The 11,406-nt window shown below is 43.2% G+C and overlaps 1 protein-coding gene across 3 annotated transcripts in view; it reads right to left on the bottom strand.

Moving 5' to 3' along the window:
* The window catches only part of fmn1 (formin 1), a 376,573-nt gene that overhangs the window by 3,849 nt on the left and 361,318 nt on the right, over positions 1-11,406 (bottom strand). The window lies entirely within an intron of this gene.

Here is an 11,406-nt window from a genome sequence, read left to right as displayed (position 1 = left end):
ACCATCTATTGACATTCAATGAATGATCATTATTGAATATCCCACCATAATTATATTGCATACTACCATTGACCTGAAGGTTAAATAGACTAGTCACATAACCGTCATGAATATAAGAGCGAGTCAAGCCTGGGAATATTGCAATAACTCACCTTTCAACTTCGCAGACTCCATCCATTTTCTACAAGGCACAAGTCAGGAGTTGATGGAGTCATCTCCACTTATCAGGCAGTTGAAACAATAGTCAACAAACTTGACAAACAATCAAGAGAAAGAAGCCCTGTGTACCCCACAAAAAAAATTGCTCCATCACCAGAACACTGCAACTGCCATATGTATAATATCCAAGATGCACTGTAGCAATTCACTAAAGCTCCTTTGGCAGCTCCTTGCAAACACATAATGTCTGCCACCTAGAAGGACAGGGACATTAGATGCTTGGGAACAGCACTCCTTTAAGTCACACAAAATTCTGACTTGGAGCTATTTCACTGTTCGTGTGCTGTTGCTGGGTTAAAATCCTGAAACTCCCTTACCAACAGTAATGTAGATGTATCTTAACGAGATGGGCTGCAACAGTTCAAGAAGATGTCTCACCACTACTTCTTCAAGGGCAATTAGAAATGGGAAATAAATGCTACTGCTATGCTACTACATTTGCTGGGTTTGTTTTGTTGGTGGGTGGTTTCTGGGATTTTGGTTGTGGAACAGCTCTTGTAGTTTTCGCACAAGGCCCCTAAATGGTAGTGAGGTGGACTCTGCAGCGTTGACAGGGCCGGGTGTGTCATTTTTGTTTGTGATGCCTACATAAGTACGAGATGGTCCATTCTGTATTATGCTGTTCTGATGTTTTTGTTGCAGTTTGTTACAATTGAGCAGCTTGCTGACCATTTGCTGTGTTTTTTTTGCAGTTAAAATATATCAGACTAGGAAAAGAGAGTAGATTTGAAATAACCGTACAGAGGCCGGTATCCTGTCACCAACTCACCCTTTACTTATCAATACCCAGCAAACTAGCTGTAGCCAGCCAGCTCAAAGTCAGTCCTCAGAACTGAGGAGATTCTAATCCCTTTTTTTATATATTGCGAAGATTCTAAATCTGGTTACACTGTTGTTCCTTTGTAAACCCCACACCACCACCAAACACTGGTAGTGCTTATTTTCCCCTGTCTAAAATGGTCAGCTAGGGCTTTCCTGATTGGCTGGGGTTAACAACTCCAATCAAGTGGCTCGTAGTCAACAAGGGCCAATCACTGGTTCCAATCACTACGTCCCTCCCTCCACTCCCAAATCTGGGGATGTAGGCCTGGTCTTCCTCTTGGAGCTATTCCTGCCATGTTTTTGCCCCAGGTCCGGATCCTGACACAGACGGTGTGTACTGGAATGTATCACATCTCTTGCATCCAGAGTACCTGGGGAGGGTTCCCTGCTCTTCTCCTGGCAGTAACAATATCAAGGCTGCATCCATCTTGGATTCGGAGGTTTCCTCGGCACTTAGAGGGAGGGGGAGAACCTATGGTTTCTGCCAGGCCTCCTGGCTGTTCTGAGGACCAGGTATGTTTTGCTCTTCCCCAGTTTCTGAAGTAACAGCTTTCAGGTGATCCAGATGTTTGTTCAGGACCGCCTCACCGACCTGAACTTTGTGAGTGACTGGCCCTGACCTCGCATCAACCTCCCCTTGTTACCCACACAGGGCCATTTCCATGGTTCCAGCACCAAATTTCATTCCCTGAATTAAATTGTGTCTCTCATTTCGAGGAGGCATGTGACTGGCATTGGTGTCCCTGCTGTCACTTCAACCTCCTCCTGCTGGGTCTGGGAATATCAGATTTAACCTGATACAGAGCCATTTCCCTATCATCAACTCTGCTGGAACTATTCCTGTTGCTGTGTGAGGGGTGGTCCTATAATCAACCAAGAACCGGGACAGTTTGGCATTAAGTGACTCTGTAGGTTGCTTCTTTAAGCCTACATTTAATGTTTGGACCGATCTTTCTGCTAGAACCACTGGACAATGGATGATATGGAACTGTCCTTATGTGCCGAATGCCATTCGAGTTTAGGTAGTACTCGCATTCCCAGCTGGTTAACGACGTCCTATTGTCTGTGACCAAAATTTCCAGGAGCCCATGTATTGCAAACAATGTTTGCAGTTCCTCAATCATCATCCCTCGATTTGCCAAATAAACCTTATGCACATCTAACCACTCTGAATGGGTGTCCACAATGACCGGGAACATTGAGCTCATGAAACGTCCAGCATAATCAACATGCAACCGAGTCCAGAGTTTTTCCGGCCATTCCCACGATGGTGGCAACTTTTGTCCTTGTTGGCATTCTGGACACTGCCCCACAATGCAGCTATGTTGACATCCAACCTTGCCCATCAGGCATAGCTTCTTGCCAGCATCTTCATCTTGGAAACCCTCGGATGACCCTGGTGGAGTTCAGCCGGTATCTGGCGGTGACCTTTATTCGGGACAATCATCCTCGCTGCCCACAGTAATGTGTCATCCTCTATAATGATCTGGTCTCACTGTGTCCAGAAGGGTTTCAATCCTTGTTGCGATGGCAATTCTGTCTCTCCCATAACCACGAGCTCTTTTAGCTTTTCTAGGACAGAATCTTTTTGTGTCCACAGTTGGATATTATCAACAGTGACGGCAAGGGTGTCCAGGAAGTTTAAAACCAAAATGGACTCTTCCAGGTGAGGTACCACCGGTGGAGTATATGCCAATGGGAGGAGGCTCAAGGTATCCACATTAGCCACTTAGCTTCCTGGGTGGTGTTCTAACTTGTACTGGTACGCACTGAGAATAAGGACTCACTGCTGAATCCACTGCCTTGTCTTCCTTTAGTAGCCCTCCCACGGGTTTGTGATCTGTTACTACAACAAATTCCTGTCCATAAAGGAACTGGTGGAACTTCCTCACACCAAAGATGACTGCCAAACCTTCCTTCTCTATCTGGGCATATTTCTGTCTGGCATCAGCCAAAGTCCGGGAAACTACACTATTGGGGGCTCCTCTGCATTGGGCCACCAGTGAGCCAACACTACCCTGATACTGTACAGGGAGACATCACATGTCAGCACTACCTCTCACTTCAGATCGTAGTGGATCAACATCTTCGATGATGATAGCTGCTGTTTCACTTCCCTAAAGGTACTTTTGGCTTTGCGACCATTTCCAAAGCCTGACCCTTTCTCAATAGCGGGTGTAAAGGTGTCAAGATGGAGGCCAGGTTACATATGAATTTTCCAACATAATTCAGTAACCCAAGGAAATACTTAAGCTCCAGTATAGACATGGGAGGCAGGGGGTCCTTTGATCTTTATTTTCCAATGGGTATAACACGGTTTTGTTGAGTCTGCAACCCAAGTAGATCACTTGGGGCAGCCAGAACACACATTTTTCCTTTCTAAGGCATGTGCCCACCTGCAAGAAACATTTAAGCACTATGTCCAGTGACTCTGGGAAATTTAAGCCCCTTATAACCAAAAATGCTGTGGGTCACGAGCAGTTAGAAGGATTACTCATTGCTCCAATGTAATTTGCCCGGGGAAAGAAAAAGCAAAATCCAATAATTTAATCTTCCAAGTTAAGGCATGATGTCAGAAATGCGTATGCCCCCAACTCCAAGATGACTGTTGCCAGCGAATTTTCTTCAGGCACATCATGTTTACTCCCGTCACCATTAAAATAATGCACAGAGGCTGGTATCCTGTCACCGAGTCACCCTTTATTTACTTGTACAATGTTCACCGGCAGGAACCAGCCAGCTCAGAGTCAGTCACCGGGACTGAGGAGATTCTAAAGCTCTTGGCTTTGTGTATTTATTAAATTTTTTGTGGTTTTTATTAGTCAGCCAGGGCTCCCTGACTGGCCAAAGTTAACAACCCCAGTCAAACAAGCTCGTTGTCAACGAGGTCATCCTGGTTCCAATCACTACAAGGTTTATTCCTTGAAAAGCATAAGATAACATAATGGCTTTTTATGATGACAGTTTCAATGTAACATTTCTGAGACTAGCTTTTAATACCAGTTTTGAAATTAAAATCTGAATTAATTTTAAATTCCATTGACTACCACAGTGAGACTTTAACCTGCATTTTGAGAGTATAGTATGGATCCCTGGAGCAGGCTGATTTTCTGACAGGGACCTGGTGATCCTGGTGGATGGAATGCTGAAGAAGCAAGTCAGCCTTTTCCCTCAGGACCACCAGAAGAAACCACAGCACACAACCTGCCAGTCTAATCTGAGGACCCAGATCATTGCAGTGTCCTCTGGCTGGACAAATACCAAGCAGGGCAGGAAAAAAAGCTAAAGACCCAGTGTACTCCACAATGGTAAGTGCCATCATCTTCTCACTTTTAAGTCACAACTCACTCTATCTGCTAGGAGACCCACTTCCCACCAAGGCTCATGGTCCTTCACTCTCTTTATTAAATTCAACATCTTCCTTTAATTGAGCTCGCCCGGCCCAATAACTCAAACCCTGAACTCGCTTTGTGCTGTCTAATCGTGCTCTCAGGATGCCTCACCACCTTTCTCTCACCTGTACTAAGGGCTGTGCCAGCCATTTCCCTTTCATTTAATCTCTCCCTTTGTTTCATTCCAGGGGAAAGTAGGATGGCGAGAACCAAGAAGGGTGTTGGGTGCCTGAGTTTGGTCTCATTACTCAGTATGAGGACCGAGTCCTTGTGCTAGTGGGAGTGGACTGAGACTGCTCATGCAATGATCCTGTGATCTCTGTGTCCTGCACATCATGTCCGATTCATTGTCAAGTGCTGACTCTCCCATCACCAGCAGTGGCAGTGTAATATGAACGTGACTGAATTTCTAAGCCTATTTTGCAACCCACTCCCTCTTATCTCCTGTGGGAATCAACAGCATCTGCACAGTTCTGCTGTGGAGAGAGCAGCCCCTCAGGACATTCCCTTCTCCTCCAGCTCTGAGGAAGAAGTCACTGATCCCCTAGAGGAAGGACCGGCAAGGCAGTCTCCTGCACTCTCCACCAGCTCAGACATTGACACCTCATGACATTAATCGGCTGGATTAGATATGGCAGTACATGGTGGTCAGCACATCACAGCATGTGGGCATCTGGCTGCCTCCGAGGTCAGGTTGGCAGCTGCCACAGAGATTCAGGTTCAGCGCACTCAGTAATGAAGAAGGGTTACACCAGAAACATTGACTTCTGCGCCTCCTGATGCTGCCTGACTTGGTCTGTTCTTCCAGCTTCTTGCTTGTCTACTTTGGGCTCCAGCATGTGCAGCATTTTTGTCTCCCCCCACTCAATATAGGGGCAGATATGTGCACTGATTCTATTGCTGCAGCCATTCTCGGCACGGAGGTGGATGGAAGACCTCACCCCAATTGCCTGGTTAACACAAGGAGACAATATGACACACCCGGGAGGAGGAATCACATGCAAGTACCTAAATGTCTCCTGAAGTGTCCTGAGAGAAGTGCTCAACCTGTCCAGCTCCATTCTGCCTGCAACCCCTCACCCTGTGGGAGTTTACGCTGAGAAAGGTAAGCCTGTACACTACCAGCATGTCCAAGTACAAATGTTCATGGGATCACTGAACCAAAACTACAAGGCCAACATGCCAACTCCATCCACCTCAACTGCAGATCCTGGGACTGTACCTACACTTCTGAGAGCAAATAGGTGCCATGGGTGAAACTTCATTGGAAAAACATTATATTGTTTGCTTTTCATCATTAGCTCTGTAAGTGACTGTCATTTTAGTTACAACTACAAGAATGAAGCGAGTGGGGCTGGCCATTCTTAATGCCACACAATGTTCCCACCCTATCTTAACGTTAGCTATCGTTTCTATAGCACCTACACTAACCTGAAACTTTATCAGGCTTGTATGATGAAATTTCAGATGTCATGAAGGCTCCTGTCAGTTTTAACCTTAATTTCTATTAAACAAAAAGACAAACATAAAAAGGGTCAAACTAATAAGCTTCACTTGTAGTTGGGATTACACAGGGAATGTTAACATCCTGCTCCAATCAATGAGATGATTTGATTTGATTTAAGTCCTAGGGAGCGTTGCTAAACAAAAAGATCTTGGAGTGCAGGTTCATAGTTCCTTGAAAGTGGAGACCCAGGTAGACAGGAGAATGAAGAAGGCATTTGGTATGCTTGCCTTTAATGTTCAGTGCATTGAGTATAGGAATTGGGAGGTCATATTGCAGCTGTACAGGGCATTGGTTAGGCCACTTTTGGGATACTGTGCGCAATTCTGGTCTCCCTGCTATCGGAAGGATGTTGGGAAACCTGAAAGGGTTCAGAAAGGATTTACAAGGATATTGCCAGAATTGGAGGGTTTGAGCTGAAAAAGTTTGAGAGGGAAAGGCTGAAAAAACTGGAACTATTTTCCCTGGAGCATCTGATGCTGAGGGGTGACTTTATAGAGATTTACAAAATCATGAGAGGCAATGATAGGTTGAATAGCCAAGGTCTTCCCCAGGGTAGGGGTGTCCAAAACTAGAGGGCATAGGATTAAGATGAGAGGGGAAAGATTGAAAATGGACCTTAGGCCCAACTTTTTCACACAGAATGGGGTGCGTGTATGGAATGAGCTGCCAAGGGAAGTGGTGGAGGCTGGTATAATTACACCATTTAAAAGGCATCTGGATGGCTATATGAATAACAAGGGTTTAGAGGGATATGGGCCAAATGTTGGCAAGTGGGACTAGATTTATTTAGGATATCTGATCAGCATGGACGAGTTGGACTGAAGGGTTTGTTTCCATTCTGTACAGCTCTATGACTCTCTGATTCTATTACTGTGATATGTACTGACATATGGTGAAAAATGTTGTCTTACATGCTGTTACAGGCAGATCCTACTATACAAGTGCACCCGTAACAGAACAGAGTGCAGGATACAATGTTACATCTGTCGAGAAGGTGCAGAGAGAAATTAACATTAACAGATGGGTGTCTACCCTGTGTGCAAAATGGCATGGCAACAGCATTACAAAGAAAGGTGCTGCAAAGTGGAGTACCCAAGTTCATAGCTATGTTTATAGTGGGTTGAAGATGTGCCATAATAATGGGTTGAGGCTGGTGTACATCTGATGCCAATTTTCTCAGGCAAAGGAAGCAGGCAGCCGCTGCCCATGGAGGGTACCCTGAGTTGTTTGGGATCACTGACAACATGGAGGTTTGGAGGAGCAAGGGCTGGACCTGCCAGGTGTTTGTTGTGACTTTAACACTGGGAATTGTCACTGTCTATTTTCTTCCTGTGGCGTGGGCGAATATTAACTATACGTATATGAGGTGAGGATAGGAAATAATGCGACATAAATGTTTGCAAAACATCTTTTCTTGTTGGGAAGATTTTTCGGTGTACTTTCCACAGTACTGGTTTGGTTACTTTATGAGACAGTGTGGCACCAGGAGTTACTGAAAACTGTTTAATGGCAGCCTTCAGATTGTTACAGCTGTAGTTTGTTATAGACCTGACAGTGCAGTGAAACTAGAGAGATCCAGAAGCCTGAAAACAAGAAGCATCTGTCACATTTTCTCTCTGCGAGAGTGGAAAAAAAACCTCACATATAAATACCTAGGTGTTCCCAATCAGCTATTGAATCAAAGTTCAAGCACTATTCTGCAGCCAACATTGTATCATCATTTCTTCAATCTAAAGAACTGTGAAAAATAACCCTTCAGTCTTGTCTCTTGAACTACATCACTTATTTTTCTCTGCTATATTTTTCCAATTACAGCATTCATGTCAAACATTCTGCTTCTTTTTTGTCTCTCCTGTTTCTGAAGGAACAAATGAATGAATGTGTTTGGGATTTTAAAGGAACATAGCTTCAAGTAGCAATAGACTCATCATCCTTTTTTTTGTGATTTGTTAAAGAAAAGTTTGTTTATTTTCCTGTAAATGATGAAATCTGGTGTGAACTATATTTGTCCTGAACAGCAGTTAGACATTCACATTGATTATCTTGTAGGAGAAAGTGGGGACTGCAGATACTGGAGATCAAAGTCAAGAGTGTAGTGCTCTTTGGATGCTGCCTGACCTGCTGCGCTTTTCCAGCAACACATTTTCAGCTCTGATCTCCAGCATCTGCAGTCCTCACTTTCTCCTCATAAAACCTATGACCAGAGTACTTGGAAACCATTATATGTCAGTCAGGGTACCAAGTCAATTCCAACATATTTTACCCAATGGTTAAGTTTTAGACTGTGTGCTTTTGATAAAGTCTTAATTGCACCATCAATCTCTAACTTGAATGTGGACACGAGGCATCCCCTTGCTTTCAGAGAACACTCCAATCCAGCGAGCACAGAAAATGTGGGCAGACATGGTTCCAGCATGCTTAACAAATGAAAATGTTCACTTTTAATAATACATCTCCCAACTGCTGCATCCATTTCACAACCAGATAGGTTGAAATTAATCCAAATATTGCATTCCTTAGAAAATAAGAATTTTTTTTCTATAATTTCCAAGTTGCTTTTAACTCTTCTTATTTGTATACCCACTTGAGACTGATTATACAATACTCCAAATCCTTTGTGGTACAGACTGTGCACATGTTCAAATGCTGGAGAATACATTTACTATCATTTAGTCACACAAAACAATTAAAAATTCCAAACTTTTAACAGTTTATCTTGATTATCTGAAAAGGGCTACAATTAACTAGAACATTCTGTAACCAAAGAAAATCAATGCCACAAAAGTTGTTTGTATTCCCAAGACAGTAATGAACACTTCCGAGTACAGAATACTTTACCATGTCTGGAATTTGTAGTGAATAATTCAAAGATATTGGATAAAATTGGATAATTCCATTACATCAAAAGATCAAAATAATTGCTTACAAATGTCCAACAAAACTAAGCAAAAAGTAAAGTATTAATTTGATAACAACTGCATCTATCAGGACAATCCTGCAAACTTGCTTACTTCAAGAAAATGGTTGAAAAGATTAGCATTTACAGTGTGCATTTCACAAGCTCAGAACATCTCAAAGTACTTCAGAGCCTGTGACATTTTACTTTGATTGTAGGCAGTGGTGTAATGTATTTTACAATGGCATGCATGTAGATTAAACTGTAGAGTGTTGCCCCAATCTCTTCAACTGGGGCAACACTCAATCACATTGATAAAAAACCTCAATTTGTCTTGTAGCAGGCAAAATTAAACTGGTGGTGTGCCACAAGGGTCAATGCTAGGGCTTCAAATATTTACACATGTACTTAGATGACTTAAACAAAGAGATTGAGAGGGAAGTATTAATTCGGTCAACAATATAAGTAAGGTGTGAATGTAACCTGTGAAGAGGAAACAGAGAACCTGTCTATATCTCTATGCAGCCTTAGTGACTGAACAATAAAAGTGTCAGAGAAATAAATATAGGGGTTTGCGAAGTTTTTAACAGTAGAAAAAATAAAAATGCAGATTATTTTTTTATAAAGGGTGAAACTTAAAACTTCAGTGTTTGGAGGGATGTGAGGTATAATGGTACAAGGGGACATAAGACTTAAGCACAAGTCTTGCTGTAATTGTGCAAGGCATTGGTGAGATAACAGCAGAAACATTGTGCAGTTTTGGTTTCCATATACAGGGAAGGATGCACTTCAATTGGAGTATGACAGCGAGAATTCACTAGGTTCCTGGGATGAATGGGTTGTCTTATGATGAGATGATGCAGAAATTTAGCCTATACTCAATGGAGTTTAGAAGAATGAGAGAGAAACATACAAGGTGTTGACAGGGCTGACAATGAGAGGGTGTTCCCTTGGCTGGGGAAACTAAAACTTGGGGGTTACAGCTTCAGAATTACTTTGCATTAGTGTTCACTGAGGAGAGAAACGTGATGAATGTTGAGATTAGAGATAGAGGTTTGATTAGTTTGGATCACATTGGCATAAGTAGGGAAGATGTGTTGGGTAGGCTAGAGGTTATTAAGGTGAACAATCCCCAGGATCGGATGGGATTTATCCCAGGTTGCTGAGGAAGGCAAAAGAGGAAATATCTGGGACCCTGACAGATATCTTTGTGGCATCCTTAAATAAGGTGAGGTACCAGAGGACTGAAAGGTTGCTCATGTTGTCCCCCTGTACAAGAAGGGTAGTAGGGATATTGCGGGTAACTACAGACCAGTGAGCCTGACGTCAGTGGTGGGAGAAGGTACTGAGGGATAGGATCTATTTATATTTAGAAAAGAATGGGCTTATCAATGATAGCCAACATGGGTTTGTGTGGGGGAGATCATGCCTTACCAACTTTATAGAGTTCTTCGAGAAAGTGGCCAAGTTGATAGATGAAGGAAAGGCTGTTGATGTCATATACATGGACTTTAGTAAAGCATTTGATAAGGTTCCCCATGGTAGACTAAGGGAGAAAGTGAAGTCACATGGTGTTCTAGCGAGGTGGATAAAGAACTGATTGAGCAACAGGAGACAGAGAGTAATAGTTGAAGGGCGTTTCTCAAAATGGAGAAAGGTGACCAGTGGTGTTCCACAGGGGTCAGTATTGGGGCCACTGTTACTTGTATTATTACACAACTGATCTGGGATAGGGCACTGTTGGTATGATCAGCAAGTTTGCAGATGACACAAAGATTAGTGGAGTAGCAGAAAGGATAAGGGACTGTCAGAGAATACAGGAGGATATAGCTAGACTGGAGAGTTGGGTGAAAAAGTGGCAGATGGTTTTCCATCCAGACAAATGTGAGGTGATGCATTTAGGCAAGACTAATTCTAGAGTGAATTATACAATGAACAGAAGAGCCTTGGGAAAGGTTGATGGGCAGAGTGATATGTGGGAGTTCAGGTCCATTGTATCCTGAAGGTTGCTGCACAGGTCAAGAAGGCATATAGTATGCTTGTCTTTATTGGACGGGGTATTGTACAAGACATTGGTTCAGCTGCATTTAGAATACTGTATATGGTTATGGTCGCCACATTACCAAAAGGATGTGGATGCTTTGGAGAGAATGCAGAGAAGGTTTACGAGGATGTTGCCTGGTATGGAAGGTGCTAACTATGAAGAGAGATTGAGTAGGTTAGATTTATTTTTATTAGAAAAAAGGAGATTGAGGGGGGACCTGATTGAGGTTTACAAAATCATGAAGGGTATAGACAGGGTGGATAGAGACAAGCTTTTCCCCAGGGTGAAGGACTCAATAATGAGAGGTCAGGCTTTCAAGGTGAGAGGTAGAAAGTTTAAGGGGGATACACGCGGCAAGTACTTCACACAGAGGGTGGTGGGCGTTTGGAATGTGTTGCCGGCAGAGGTGGTAGAGGCAGGCACAGTAGATTCATTTAAGATGCATCTGGACAGATGCATGAGTAGGTGGGGAGCAGAGGGATACAGATGCTTAGGAATTGACCGACAGGTTTAGACAGCACATTTG

This window comes from Hemiscyllium ocellatum, chromosome 8, assembly GCF_020745735.1.
Source record: "Hemiscyllium ocellatum isolate sHemOce1 chromosome 8, sHemOce1.pat.X.cur, whole genome shotgun sequence".
Classification (NCBI taxonomy): domain Eukaryota; kingdom Metazoa; phylum Chordata; class Chondrichthyes; order Orectolobiformes; family Hemiscylliidae; genus Hemiscyllium; species Hemiscyllium ocellatum.
This window is presented reverse-complemented; position numbering and strand designations above follow the sequence as displayed.